A 14,713-nucleotide genomic window follows, 5' to 3' on the forward strand; every position below is an offset into this window, starting at 1 on the left:
GTGGGCCCCGCCCGGGGCACCGCCTGGATCAGGCCTGAGGCCGACTGCGGAGAACTTGGGCACCGCGGACCAGATTGCTGGTCACCAGGATGAAAAATAAAAAAGACCCACACAGCTCCCCTGACCCCGCCTTCGCGCAGGCCCCTGGCGTTCTGCTCAGGGGGTTTTGTTTAATGAAGAACGTCAAACATCTGGCAAGGTCGGAATGATTTTGCGATGAGCACCGCCTGGATTCTGCGGTGAAGGCGACTGTGCGCGGTCACGGCCTCACCTGTCCGTGCATCTGTCCATCTTGTCAGGCAGATCAACATCAACCTGTAAAACGGATGACTTAGGCCGGGCGTGATGGCACCCACCTGTAATCCCAGCTACTCAGGAGGCTGAGGCAGGAAAATTGCTTGAACCTGGGAGGCGAAGGTTGCAGTGAGCCGCGATTGTGTACTGCACTCCAGCCTGGGCGACAGAGCGAGACTCCGTCTCAAAATAAATAAATAAAACATATGACTTAGGTATACACGCATGGGGGGAATCCTCGTAAAGCAAGAACGTGCTGCACATTCTGGGGACTGGGACAGGAGAAGCACACGAGTAGATCTAAGTCACTGGAAATGCCTGGTTTGCTGTTGGAGGTGGGTTTGCAGGTGCTCGTTATATTATTACACTGTTGTAGTAAAACGATGTTAGTTACAGTATTAAATTGCAAATGTCAGTATCCATCACCGCCAAAACAGCGTGCATACCACTAGCATATAATTTTTGTAGTTTTTTAATGTTAAGTTTGTAATGAAGTGCACAAGCTTAATTATACATTGGCTGAGGTTCTTTGTTTTAAAGACAGTCTTGCTCTACGGCCCAGGCTGGAGTGCAGTGCGTGATCATGGCTCACCGTAACCTCAAATTCCTGGCCTCAAGCGATCCTCCTGCCTCACCCTCCTGAAAGGACTGGGATTACAGGCGTGAGCCACCATGCCCAGCCTCCTTTTGCTGAGTTTTAACAAATACAGTTGTGTAACCGAAGATGCCATCAAGACAAATAGAACACGTCCCTCACCCCAGAAAATTCCCTTATGCCCCTTTCCACTGCTACCATGCCACCTGTTCTGATTTCCTCACTATGGTTCCGCCTGTTCTAAGAGTTCACACAAATGGATGATTGGGTACATGTCGTTGTGTGAGGCGTCTTTCCCTTAGCGTCATGTTTCTGGAGATTCTTCTGTGTTGTTTAACGTCTCAGGAGTTTGTTCTTTTGATTGCCAAGCAGTCCAGTGTAAACACACCGGTGTGTTTATCTGCTGTATTCATGGACACTTGGAGCTGTCTCTAGCTATTGGCTATCATGAATAAAGTTGCTGTTGACTTTCTTTTTAAAGTCTTTGTGTGGACATGTTTTTATTTCTCTGGGCAGATACTGAGGGGTGGGTCAAAGAAAAGGAGTATGTTTAGTTTTATAAGAAGTTGCCAGATTTTCCCACTGGCTGCTTCCATATTACTGGTGGAGTCTGAGTCGTCCATTTCCTCCACATCCTCACAGCACTTGGTAATGCCAGCGTGTGTGTGTGTGTGTGTGTGTTGTAGCCGTTTTATTTTATTTATTTTTTTTGAGATGGAGTCTCACTCTGTCACCCAGGCTGGAGTGCAATGGCGTGATGTTGGCTTGCTGCAACCTCCACCTCCCGGGTTCCAATGATTCTCCTGCCTCAACTTCCTGAGTAGCTGGGATTACAGGCGTGCACTGCACGCCTGGCTAATTTTTGTATTTTTAGTAGAGATGGGGTTTCACCATGTTGGTCAGGGTGGTCTCAAACTCCTGACCTCAGGTGATCCACCTGCCTCGGCCTCCCAAAGTGCTGGGAGTATAAGTGTGAGCCACTGTGCCCAGCCAATTTTTGTATTTTTAGTAGAGACGGGGTTTCACTACGTTGGCCAGGCTGGTCTCAAACTCCTGACCTCAGGTGATCCGGCCGCCTCAGCCTCCCAAAGTGCTGGGATTACAGACATGAGCCCCCATGCCCAGCCTGGTAACCACCATTCTACTCTCTCCTATGAATTCTGCTTTTTTGCACGCCACATGTATTTCAGTGGGGTCATGCGGATCTGTCTGTGCCTGGCTCACTTAGTGATGTCCTTCAGGTTCATCCATGTTGTCAACAATGACAAGATTTCCTTCTTTTTAAAGGTTCAGTGGTATTCTAAGGTGTAAGTGTGTTTTTTTCTGTGGGTGATAGATCAGGGTGGTGGAAAAACTATAGGGAAAGGACGCAAACCTTCTGAAAGGGCAGAAGGTTCTGCAGAGCTCTGGGGGAGAACAGCTCAAGGCAGCTGTCCTAGAACTCTGAGGCAGAGGGCAAGGAGTTGGTACAAAGGAATGTAGGGGAATTTATCTTAAACAAGCTTGTTTATTTATGTTGACCAGGAACTGACCTTTGATCATCCGTCCAACGTTCCCTGAAAGGGGAACGATAAAAGTTAATTACCTACAGGTTGTGTGGGCTCCAGGTTTTCGGCATTGTGCCTGCACTGAATAAAAGTAGACAGTGGCTGGGCACGGTGGCTCACGCCTGTAATCCCAGCACTTTGGGAGGCCGAGGTGGGCGGATCACGAGGTCAGGAGTTCAAGACCATCCTGGCTAACACGGTGAAACCCCATCTCTACCTAAAATACAAAAAAATTAGCTGGGCGTGGTGGCAGGCGCCTGTAGTCCCAGCTACTCGGGAGGCTGAGGCAGGAGAATGGCGTGAACCTGGGAGGCGGAGCTTGCAGTGAGCCGAGATTGTGCCACTGCACTCCAGCCTGGGTGACAGAGTGAGACTCTGTCTCAAAAAAAAAAAAAAAAAGCAGCTCCAGCTTCTCCAGGCTGCTCTCTGGCCACTAGAGCCAGGCAGCCCCCTAGCTGGTCTTACACTGCATACCTGTGTCTAAGTACTCATTTCACCCATCGGCCAGGGTCTGCGGGACAGACCCAGCATTCTTCGTTATCCATTCATTCATTGACGGACACTTTGGGGAGTTCCATACCTTGACTGCAGTGACTAATGCTGCCCTAATGGCATTTTATCGGAAATGAACTATTACAGGAGGGTGTTTGAAATGGCTTATGATCCGGAAAAGGAATCTTCCAATACCTCTGTGCCCCAAAACCTTGGGTAAAATACCAACAGTGCAGTTGGTCTAAAAGGCACCACTTAAATTGCGTTGCAGATGACGTTGCTAAGGATGGCTTTCCGGTGTCGTGGTTCTGGGCAGCTCCCTCCACTGCTGGTTTCAGTCATGTTGCAAGGAGAGTGTTAGCAACTCAGTAGTGATGAGGTTTAGTGGACATTTTATTTAACCTTCTGTTAAATAGGCCACATGGAATGTTACATACAAAAAGAGCCTATATTCTGATTTCTGCCTGGGGATGTAAACATTAGCTCGCATGATGCCTGGAAGCCCTGGAACCTGAGCTCCCAACCACCTGCCAGCTGCTGGCTGCCCCTCCCTCCCTCCTCTCCACCCACCTCAGCCTCCTCTTCCTCCTCCCATCCTTCCTTCCCTTCCCCTTTTCCCCCAGCACCCCAGGAAGCTAGTTTTAGAATGGCTTTTTGGAGCGGTTATGTTGTAAGGATTGGCAGCTCATGAGTTTAATATTCTTATGGGTCTTCCAAAGTGCAAAGAGAACACAAAGTTACTTTTGCTTTTCTAATAGAGTAAAACGCATCCTATCCTGACCTAAGATGCACAAATCAGCCCATCTTGTCAGGCAGATAAACATCTCATAAACCTGTAAAATGTATGACTTAGGTATCCCAGTGGTCTCATCTTTCCTATCATGAGATGTCTGCTAGTCCATCATCCTGGAATTATCCATGGAATTATCAGGTGTCCATGGCTTCCAGCTATGCCACCATGACTGCAATCCTAAGATTGGGCATCTGGAAGGGTGACCCAACACCGTGCCACCCGGCAGCTTTGCTGCAAGCTGCCCTGGGTCCTGCATCCTCTTCGAGGTGGAATGAGAACACAGCCGAGAGCTCAGGATCTTCCAACTGCTGCCCACAGTGGCAAAAAGAAACCTGGTGGGAGAAGATGAGTCAGACGGAGCCAGGAGCCCGTGGCTGGTGACGCCAGCGGTGGAGGAAACACAATGTCCTGGACGGTGATCGGTGAGCGAGCAGACGGTGGATTTCTCCTGCAGTTGGTGGCAGGAAGGATGTCATCACGCGCTATTTCATGACCAGCCCCTGGACCACAACTCACGTGAGCAGAAGGGCTTTCTTCTTTGCTTAAGACGTCTGTGCTTGCAGACTTACTGGCCACAGGTACAAGGAGGTTTTCTATGCTTACATTCATATTAAACATGTTAATAAAGGTTTTTCTTATTGTCCTTGTTTTTACATTTATAAATTATTCATAAGCTGATGAAATAGAAAACAGAGACTCATCTCCGGTTCCCGGTACAGTGAGGTGAGAGCTGCTGTGCTGGGTGCGGGAAGCGCCTGGCCCCAGGTTCCTCCTGGACGGAGGCCAGAAAGGCTGAGCAAGAGCCAGCCGGGAGGGGCGAGGCTGGGGGACAGTCACACAGGGCTGAGGCAGGCGCGTGGTGCGGGAGCATGTGTGCGCAGGAAGCTTGTGTGTGTGCGTGTGGGGAGTGGGTCTGGTGAGGGCTCACTTGGGCCTAAGCCCCTTCTGGCCCCTCGTGTTTGCTGGAGGCTGCGTGTGCTGTGTCCCCACCCCAGATGCTTGCCCTGAGGGGCAGGTTTTCATCAAACACCCCGATTGTCTCCTTCAGTCCTTCAGTAAGCCCCCAGCACCATCTACCCGGAAGTCGTGGGCTGGGAGGGATGACATGCCCCGGGGACTGTGAGCAGTGGAACCCACGTCATTGCAAGGAAATGATCACACAAACACCAGCTCGGCAGAGTGGAACCTTTGCCAAACCTCAGAGCTGCAGCGAGCGGCTGGGCAACCTTCCTGAGGACGGCGCCCCCTCACCCAGCTCCAAGCTCCTCCCCATCCCCACAGGGCATCCCTGGACCTGGCGAGTCACTCTAGCCAGAGCAGCCTTCCACAGTCCTCGAGGGGCAGAGCTACAGTTGAGGACCCCGTAGGTGGTGGAGGTGCCCGGGCTGGGGCTGGCAGAGGCCGCCTGCGATGTGGCCAGGGGACTTGGGGCTGAGCAAGGGCACAGAGGGGAGAGTGTGGCATGAGGGAGAGGCGGGACCCCGCAGAGGCTCCCACACCTTCCAAGGCATCAGAGGAGAGGGGGAGGCTACCAGCAGCCAGAGCAGGGCTCCGGGGGGGGCGGCGGGGGGCCCAGGGAGCTCTGGGAAATGGGACAGCCACTGTCCACCTGCAGAACGCTGGCTCAAGCCTTGCAGACGGGCCCAGCGGGCGGGGTTGTGATTTTCACTCCTGAAGGGCCCGGGGTGACAAGCCGGAGGTCTGGGAGATGGGACTGGACACTGTGTTCAGAAGGAGGAGCTCTGCACTCTGTGGGCAAAAGCCCTGGAGCCCCAGGCGTCCACAGTGACCGAATGTTGGTAAAGTCCCAGAGGACAGGACCCAGGGCACGCCCCTCCCTGGATGGTGGCCTTGGGCCCTGCAGGGCGTTGAATGTGGGTCAAGATGTCAGAACTGCATCTGAGGAGGCAGGTGGGCACACGTGGCGCAGGGAGACGCCATGCACCAGGGTGGGTTCAGAGTGGCAGAAGCTCTAGGGGGCACCTACAGGTTTCTATAGAATGGGGGATTTAAGGGGCCTTGGCCTCCTGCGACGTGGGGCTGGCTGAGGAGTCTCTGGGAAGCCACACGGGAGCTGGAGGTCACAGGGCAGGCCGGCGGGAGGGCAGCGGGGCCGGGATTTGGGGCCCGTCTCCAACACTGAGCCTGGGCCAGGCGCATAAAGTCCCCACAATTGCTGTGGAAAGAACCAAGCGAATGCCTAATTTCCTGCCAGCCTTCCAGGAGTAACTCAGTAAAACAAAACCAACCAACCAACAAACCCAGAAGAGGCCCGAGGTCCATGGTAAAAATTCAAGAGGTGGAAGGGGCTGGACTATGGGACCAAGGTCGGGTCTATCTCCTTCGCCGGACCAATGGGTGGCCAGGCTCTGAGGCTGCCAGGTCCCCGACACGGTGAGGGGCACGCCCAAGTCCTAGCCTCTGCGTCTCCTCAGGCACCTCCCACTTTTCTGGTGGGTTGCTATTTTCCTTTCCTTTTCTTTTTTTTTTTTTTGAGACGGAGTCTCACTCTGCCGCACAGGCTGGAATGCAGTGGTGCGATCTCAGCTCGCTGCAACCTCTGCCTCCTGGGTTCAAGCAATTCTCCCTGCCTCAGCCTCCTGAGTAGCTGGGACTAGGGACTACAGGCGCCTGCCACCACGCCCAGCTAATTTTTGTATTTTTAGTAGAGACAGGGTTTCACCACGTTGGCCAGGCTGGTCTTGAACTCCTGACCTGAAGTGATCTTCCCGCCTCAGCCTCCCAAAGGGCTGGGATTACAGGCATGAGCCAACACACCCAGCCTTCTTTTCTTTTCTTTTGTGTTTTTTTAGGCAGGGTCTCACTCTGTCACCCAGGCTGGAGAACAGTGGCAGAATCATAGCTCATTGCAGCCTCAACTTCCTGGAGCTCAAGCGATCCTCCTGCCTCAGCCCCCAGTGAGTAGCTGGGATTACAGGCGCCCACCACCACGCCCAGTGAATTTTTGTATTTTTAGTAGAGACGGGGTTTCGCCATGTTGGCCAGGCTGGTCTTGAACTCCCGGGCTCGAGGGATCCTCCCGCCTTGGCCTCCCACAGTGCTGGGGTTACAGGCTGAGTCCTGCGCTGGCTAGGTTGCTATTCTCTTCCTGTGTTGTGTGCATTCCTCTTCTATTCTGTGAACAAAACTTGGTGCAGGAGACTGTCTGTGTTCCCACGCCGTCGTCAATACTGGACTACGGATTTTTGAAGCTTATAATTTCATGGGTGAAAACTGCACTTTGCATTTCTGTAACAGTGAGTGCAGTTGGGCATTTTCACGTGTATCTAAGCTGTTATCTTGTTTGAGACCGGACCGTGCATTCTTCCCTTCCTTACTGGCTTGGGGACCTCTCTGTGTGCTGAGAAGATGGGCTGCTTGCCCGCTGTCCCCTGAAGTTCCACACGCCGCTGAATTTGGGGTATGAGCCCTGCTGCTCCCAACAAACCCCAGCTCTCAGACTGGCTCTTAAAGTCCCATACTCTGGGCCGGGCACGGTGGCTCACACCTGTAATCCGACTTTGGGAGGCCGAGGCAGGTGGATCACGAGGTCAGGAGATCAAGATCATCCTGACCATCCTGGCCAACGTGGTGAAACCCTGTCTCTACTAAAAATACAAAATGTAGCTGGGTGTGGTGGCAGGTGCCTGTAATCCCAGCTACTAGGAAGGCTGAGGCAAGAGAATCACTTGAACTAGGGAGTCAGAGGTTTCAGTGAGCTGAGATCATGCCATTGCACTCCAGCCTGGTGACAGAGTGAGACTCCATCTCAAAAAAGAAAAAAAAAAAATCCCATACTCTGGGCTTCCTAACCCTGGACTCTCCCCAAATCATGCAGAATATGTGGGATGTACATTTCTCTGTGAGAGGGCGACAGCCCTGGGGGGACCTTCCCATTGGTCCATGACCGCCCGGCCCACTGGGAATTCACCTTGAGCTGCCCTGGCGGGGAGGGGGGCTCCATCTCTTGTCAAAAGTCTCTGCTACCTCTGGGCCTCAGTTTCCCCACCTGTTAGCCCAACTCCCTTTCAGGCCAGGAAGCGCTGGCAGGCGGTCTCCCGCCACCAGAGGGCAGGCGGTCCTTCTCGGCTGGGGCCAGCCCGGCGCAGCTGGTGTTTCTCCAGCAGGATGCCACAGCCCACCGAGTAGAGGCCTCAGAGGCAGGCCCATCCCGGGTCAGGGCAGGCCGGGGCTGGCCCAGAAGATTTCAGCAGAGAGGAGGGGTTCCAGGCGGGCCTCGGGGGAGGTGTGCAGGGCGTGTGTGAAGAAAGCTGCCCCCTGGGCCTCTCTCTTGCCCCCGGACGTGAAGAAGCCTCAGGCCCCGCAAACCCAGATGTGTCCAGAAAGGAGGTCTGGGTGGCACTGAGGAGGCCAGGCTGATGGGCCGAGGGGGGGAAAGGGCCAGGAGGGGGACCACTGAAGTGCATCCCTGGGGACCCCCGGCCACAGTGCCCTGGATGGCTGGGTGGGCAGTCGGGTTCAGCCCAGACAGCAGGGAGCAGGGCCGGGGGGCACGGCAGCACAGGCTGAGCTCAGGGCTCTCCCCGGGAGGAGGGAGAAGATGACGCGGGCTTTCTCATCAGGGTGTTGAGGGCAGGGGCAGGGGTGGCTCGTGATGGTGGGAAAGGGGCAGGGGCCTTGGAGCCCCGGGTTGGTACGGAGAGAGGGCCCAGGCAGGGGTCCCGGAGTGCTTGAGAGCTAGCCCTGGGGTATACACAGTGTCCTTCCTGGCAGCTATGGGGACAATGTGACTGGCCACTTCGTCTGTCTTAAGGCCCCCCACTGTGCCGTCTCGAGGCCCCCCCACACAGAGCTTGGTGACCAGGACCAGGGGGTGCATGTCCTTGCTGGGGCCCCAGAGCTGGTCCCGGAGATGGCAGGAGTGCAGGGGCTTCCGGGGTGGACCCCTGCTCTCTGGCCCATGGTCCCCTAGCCTGGCAAGTGACAGCCCTCAGCAGGGAGGTTGGGGCCCACGGAGCTGGGAGAGCAGCAGGGGGCCTGTGCAGACTAGCCCGGTCCCCAGCCACCACCCCCAGGTGTGGGAAAGGCAGGCACCTGGGGGATCTGAGGTCTCGGTCCTGCCCTGCTGAGGGTGTGGGAGGAACAGAAGAGGACTCTGAGGGTCAAGGCGGTCTCTCCTGGGAGTGCCAGGGAGGGCCTGGACCTTCTCACATCTGGGTGAGAAGGGGGCTACCCCACAGGCCCTGTACTCCACTTTGCAGTCCTCTGTCTCCCCCGCAGGGACCCCAATTTCTGCCCCCCCCCACTGCTCTTCCTAGACCCCTCTTGTCTTCAAGGAGGGGTTGGGTGGGGATGGCTCGCTGGGAAGCTGAGCAGGGCCCCTGCTGCAGGACAGGAAGTGGTGTCTGCGCTGGTGGGAACACGGTTTACCCACCCACACAGGCTGCTCGGCCCTTTCTCCGAGTGTGAGGTGTGCTCAGGGAGGCCGGCGGCCGAGTGGCCAGACCCAGGGCCTTAATGAAAAGTGGGTCTCTTCAGCTTCCCAGGCTGGGACTTTGAAGACCAGAAAACATGAAATTAGGGCCCGCCACAAGGAGAGGGAGTTGGAAAAGCCCAGGTCCCTTTGCAGATCACCCCCTTGTACTGAGGTTTCTGAAGCTCCGGGTGAGGGCGGACGCAGGGAGCGGGGCAGCCTCGTCCCAGAGCCTGGGGTCTCAGCCAGGCAGGACCGGCAGTGACCATCTCCTGGTGCCGCCCCCGGACCTGGCTCCCAGCTGCTGCTCCTGGGAGGGAGACTGGGGAGGGTGAGGGGATGCAGCCCCCGACCTGAGCAAAACCACTTCCATGGGGCTTGGGGCCTCTCCCCAGAGAAGCCCTCTTCCAAGTCACCCACCAGTGTAGGGACCCAGGAGGCCTGAGGCAGGCGGGGCGTCCTCCATCTGTGTGGCCCTCTCCCGGCCTGCACTGTGGGGCTGGGAGCAGCTGGGCCCAAAGCTGAAGGCGATCTTTTGGGTGCTGAGCCTTTAGCAGGGCTGGGAAGTTCCATCCTTCATGACAGGGGCTGTCAGGGGCTGCTGGGGTAGAAACCCAGGCAGGGGTGTTATTAGGACAGGGAGTCCTGTCACTGATGGAGGTGTCCCAGGTAGCTAGGGCGCCTGCTGGAGGCCCCAGGCCAGGGGTGGGCGGTGGTTTGGAGCCCTGCTCCGGGGGTGAATGCTGTGGCAGAAGAGAGAGAGGGGCAGGATGATGCCGCCTCCGTGACCTCCGTGAGAATCAGGAAGCTCAGCCCCCAGCGGTGTCAGCCCCGGCCCGAGTCTCAGCTTGACCTTGCTGAGCAGCTGGGGGCGTGGGTCTGGCCGGCTCCACACCTCTACACCACGGCTTTCCCTCTGTGGCCACGGATGGGCAGGCACTCCAGCCTCGGAGCCAGGCCTTCTGCTCCGGCCTCTGGGAGCCATTTCCCAAATCCCATAGCAGCCCCCAGTCTGTGGGTGAGGAAGGAAAGGGGCAGCTGTGTGGCCAGCGCCCACGGCATCCTCACCCTCCCCCAGTTTCTGGCATCTTCCTCCGTGGTCTAGGGCGGACTTTGATCTTCAACTCAGGAAGCACCAAGAGTTCGTGCACAGGACGGCGCAGGCTGTTGCCCCAGAAGCTAGGGGAGGGGTACCCACTGTGTGGTCTCAAGGTGTGGAGCACCTGGGGTAGGCAAGCTGAGCGTGGGAACGGCCCCGGCCATTTGCGGTGGCCCTGGCCTCCGGTGCCCGTGTCCCTGTGTCGGGGGGCACCGTGTCCTGTGGGTCTTTGCACCACGCTGAGACCCTCCTCCACCCTGCGCAGCTCCTGAAGAGCTCATCCAGCTGTGGCCACAGGCCCTGGTGGCGACTCCCCACTTCTGCGGGGCGGGGGAGGTTGAGGTCTCTCCGGAGGGGAACTCTCCTTCCCCATCATTGTTACCTGGGGCAGGTGGGTGGCCCTCAGACCTCGCTGTCCTGACCTGGGCCACCTCCTCCTGGCTCAGGCTTGGTTTTATTAAAGGAGAGGCCGGGTCTCCCCGGCTCCCTGTGAGCCCATGAAGATTAAATGCATTAAACAATGGGGTGAAGCTGATGGCTTGAACCTGAGGGAGAGGCGGATGTGCTCGGGGGGCACCTGAGGAGCCCCAGGCCCAGGGGTGTCTCCGAGCAGGCCAGCCACCTGCCACAGCCTGGAGACCGGGAGGCTCGAGGGTCCCGGAGGCTGCCCACCAGACGCAGCTTGAGAGTCTCAGCAGGACAGCAGCTCCCGGCCTGGCGGCCGCCCATCCATCAGCCCACCCCGCTGTCCTTCACCACTCAAGCAAGTGGAAGGGCTGAGGGGGCCCCTGGAGCTGGGGGTAGGAAGGAGAAGGAGCCCTGGGGGAGAGGGGCTTGTCGGGCGAGAGAAGGGGAGGGGAGTGGAGGGGAGGGGAGGAAGGGAGGAGAGAGGAGCAGATGCGACCCGGCCCTGTCACGGGGAGGCTAGGGCCCCTCTACGTGGCTCCCGCCCTTCTTCCAGCTGCCCTCTGAGGCCCTCTGGCCTCTGAGCACCAAGAGCCCCAGGCTCCCCGCCTCCAGGCTGCCGGGTTCTGGCCGACCCACCCTGGTGGGAGCCGACGCGTTCTTCCCGCTGACTCTGAGAGCCTGGGGGTGGCCCGGCCCCATCCATCCCCTCCCCTCCCCCTGCTCCCCGCCCCTCCGCTCATTGCCCCCTTATCTCCTTCCCTCTCCCTCCTCTGAGAGCCTGGGGGTGGCCCGGCCCCATCCATCCCCTCCCCTCCCCCTGCTCCCCGCCCCTCCGCTCCTTGCCCCCTTATCTCCTTCCCTCTCCCTCCTCCCTTCCTCTCTTCCCCATGTCCAACACCAGCTCCTGGACCCCACTCCAGCTGCCCAGGCCACAGTGATTCCCTGTCCTGTCCTCTGAGGCCATTTTCCCAACAGCATTGGCAACCCCTTTCTACCAGGCAGAGGCTGACAGTAGACAATCGGAAAATGAAGAGAATGGGTGACCCCTGCCTGTGACCCCCACATATGACCCCCACCTGTGATTCCCCCACCTGAGACCCCCGCCTGTAACCCCCAGCTGTGACCCCCACCAATGACCCCTCACCAGTGACCCCTGCCTGTAACCCCACCTGTGACCCCCACACCAGTGACCCCCCAGCAGTGACCCCTGCCTGTAACCCCCACTTGTGACCCCCCCACCTGTAACCCCCCAGCAGTGACCCCTGCCTGTAACCCCACCTGTGACCCCCCCACCTGTAACCCCCGCCTGTGACCCCTGCTTTGGGAGGCCCCTGCCCGCATGGTGCTGCCCCAGGGGCCTGGCCTTCAGGCAGCCCTGGACATTCGTCCCTTTGCCTTTGTGTGGTGGCGGTGGCGGGGAAGGGAGCATTTCGCGCACCCCCAGGTACCTGATTCAGGAGCACGATGGCCCGAGCAGGTGCTTCCCCCACCTTGCCCTGCTAACCTCATCCAGGATGGAACCCGTTCTCTGGGCCCAGGACCCTGGAACCCAGTGCCCAGAAAATGACGAGCAGGGCCCTGGCTGTGCTCCAAGCCCTTAGGGCCATCTGCACAGACCTGAAGCTTTCTCTCACCTCTCCCAGAGAGAAAGCGTGGCCCAGCTTCCCACCTCACTTACCTGTCTCACCTGTCCCAGCCGACCCACCTGATCCACTCAACCCACCTCACCCATCGGTCCCACCTCACCCACCTGACCCGCCTGACCCGCCTCCCCTTCTTGCACTTGTGCCTCCAACCAGTTCAGCAAACACACGGTGAGCTCCCGCGCCAGTACCTCGGCCCTCCTGTCCCTCTCCTGGGCACGGCCCTGGTGCTCCCAGGCTGGCCCCTGGCTTGGGCCCTGGCATTGCACCCTCCCCTCCTCCCAACCTCTCATAGCTCTTCTGCTGTCTTCTCATCAGCTCCCTTGCTGCCCAGCACCTCAGATGCTACCTTACGGATGTCACTTATCGTCCTGCCTCCCCCAGGGCCCTGGGACAAGACCCCGCATTTGTTTATTCTCTGCTGTATCCCCAGCACCTAGACCACCATCCTGGGCAAAGTAGCCACTGAGTCAATATTTGTTGAATGAGGCTGGGTGCAGTGGCTTACACCTGTAATCCCAGCATGTTGGGAGGCTGAGGCGGGCGGATTGCTTGAGCACAGGAGTTTGAGATCAGCCTGGGCAACATGGAGAGACTGTATCTTCATCAAAGAAAAAAAATTAGCCTGGTGTGGAGATGTGCACCTGTCATCCTAGCTGTTTGGGAGGCTGAGGCAGGAGGATCACTTGAGCCCAGGAGGTGGAGGCTGCAGTGAGCTGTGATTGCGCCACTGCACTCCAGCCCAGGCAACAGAGACCCGGTCTCAAAAACAAAAAAAAAAAAAAAGAAAAAGTTGACTGAGTGTAAAAGTCACTTATTCTGAGGAACAAGAACCTACTCCTGGCTCCGGCTTTGCTTCTAACCTGGCATTTGGTTTTGAGGATGTTACTCAGGCCCGGAGCTCCCATTGCCACTCAACTGGGCATCCTCGTGCCTGGGGAGGCCCAGCACTGGCTCTAGGGCAAACGGGGCATGTGGAAGGCTGGGGACTGGAAATTCCTGCCATGGGGCTTGGGGGTGGTCTCACGCCTGCCCCTGAGTTCCCGCTTGACCCTTGGAGAAGCTGCAGCAGATGGGATCTCTGACATGGGATCGGTGCTGGCGCCCTCCCTCCTGCAACACAGAGCTGACAACCCCACCTTCGGGGCCTTTGATGCTGTGCACACACCACCGGCTCCGCGAAGCAGCCTGTCTGGCTGGACCTGGCTGGGGCCTATTCACCCTGAAGCACCTGACCGCAGACCTCAGCCCTCTTAAGGCCCTGGAGGGGGCCTGGCAATGTCCTCATCCGGCTGGGGTTGTATACAGTTTGCTCAAGCTGTTTTGACAGCAGTTGGTCCAGACTGCCGTCTCCTCTGGCATCAGGTGCCCAGAGCATTTCTGGGGCCCGGCTGAGGGACGCTGAGCTGGGGTGTTTAGCTGGGCTTAGCTTAGTGGGGTATGTTGATGGCTGTGCAGTTGCTCCAAGACTGAGGATGTTGTTTCCAGCTGTCTGAGAGAGGGATGTTGCCCTAGATTGAACGGTGTCCCCTGAAATCCGTGTCCGCCTGGAACCTCTGAACGGGGCCTTGTTTGGAGACAGGGTCTTGGCAGATGTCACCCAGTTGAGGTCACTGGATGGCCCTGGTTCCCACACGGCTGGTGTCCTGATGTGAAAGCAGAAACCACAGGCCTGGGAGAAGGCCACGTGCCAATGGAGGCAGAGACTGGAGCGGCGCAGCCACAAGCCGGGAACGCCAGGGCGGCCGGCAGCCCCGGGAGCTGGGAGAGGCCCGGAGCCCGTTCTCCCTCAGAGCCTCCGGAGGGAAACAAATGATGTCACGACACTGTGGCCACCTGAAGAGGCAGCCAGAGAGCAGGCAGCAAATGAAGTAACAAAAATACAAGTGATCCGCTCTGCTGAGTGACTGCTCCCCCGCACCCTCTGCGCTGCCCTGCGTGCGGGCTTCCGTTACCACACCGTGTGTGAGCCCCCAGAGGTAGCTTCCTGCCTGTCTGTGTGGTCAAGTATGTGATCTCTGGGTGTGGAGGAATTAAGAATTTTTATTCTCTTTTTCTTCTTGCTCTGTCCCCAGGCTGGAGTGCAGTGGCGCAATCTCGGCTCACTGCAACTTCATACCCTGGGCTCAAGATATCCCCCCGCTTCAGCCTCCCGAGTAGCTGGGATTACAGGCACGTGTCACCATGCCCAGTTAATTTTTGTATTTTTTGTAGAGACTGGGTTTCGCCATGTTGCCCAGGCTGGTCTGGAGCTCCTGGGCTCAAGTGATCCACTCACTTCGGCCTCCCAAAGTGCTGAGATGACAGGCGTGAGCCACCGCGCCCAGCCTGGTTCTCATTTTCTTGCTTAGTTCCTGATGACAGTAAATGAGCATTTAAACAAGGTTTCATGTACACTGACGCCAGTG

The 14,713-nt window shown here is 57.5% G+C and overlaps 1 long non-coding RNA gene across 1 annotated transcript; it reads left to right on the plus strand.

Annotated features, from left to right (window-relative positions):
• On the plus strand, window positions 1–1,369 carry LOC134760600 (uncharacterized). Its single transcript, XR_010138373.1, has 2 exons — window positions 1–629; window positions 857–1,369. It is a non-coding gene; the product is annotated as an uncharacterized LOC134760600 (long non-coding RNA).
• The last annotated feature ends 13,344 nt before the right edge of the window (window positions 1,370–14,713 follow it).

The sequence above is a fragment of the Pongo abelii genome, chromosome 19 (assembly GCF_028885655.2).
Source record: "Pongo abelii isolate AG06213 chromosome 19, NHGRI_mPonAbe1-v2.0_pri, whole genome shotgun sequence".
Classification (NCBI taxonomy): domain Eukaryota; kingdom Metazoa; phylum Chordata; class Mammalia; order Primates; family Hominidae; genus Pongo; species Pongo abelii.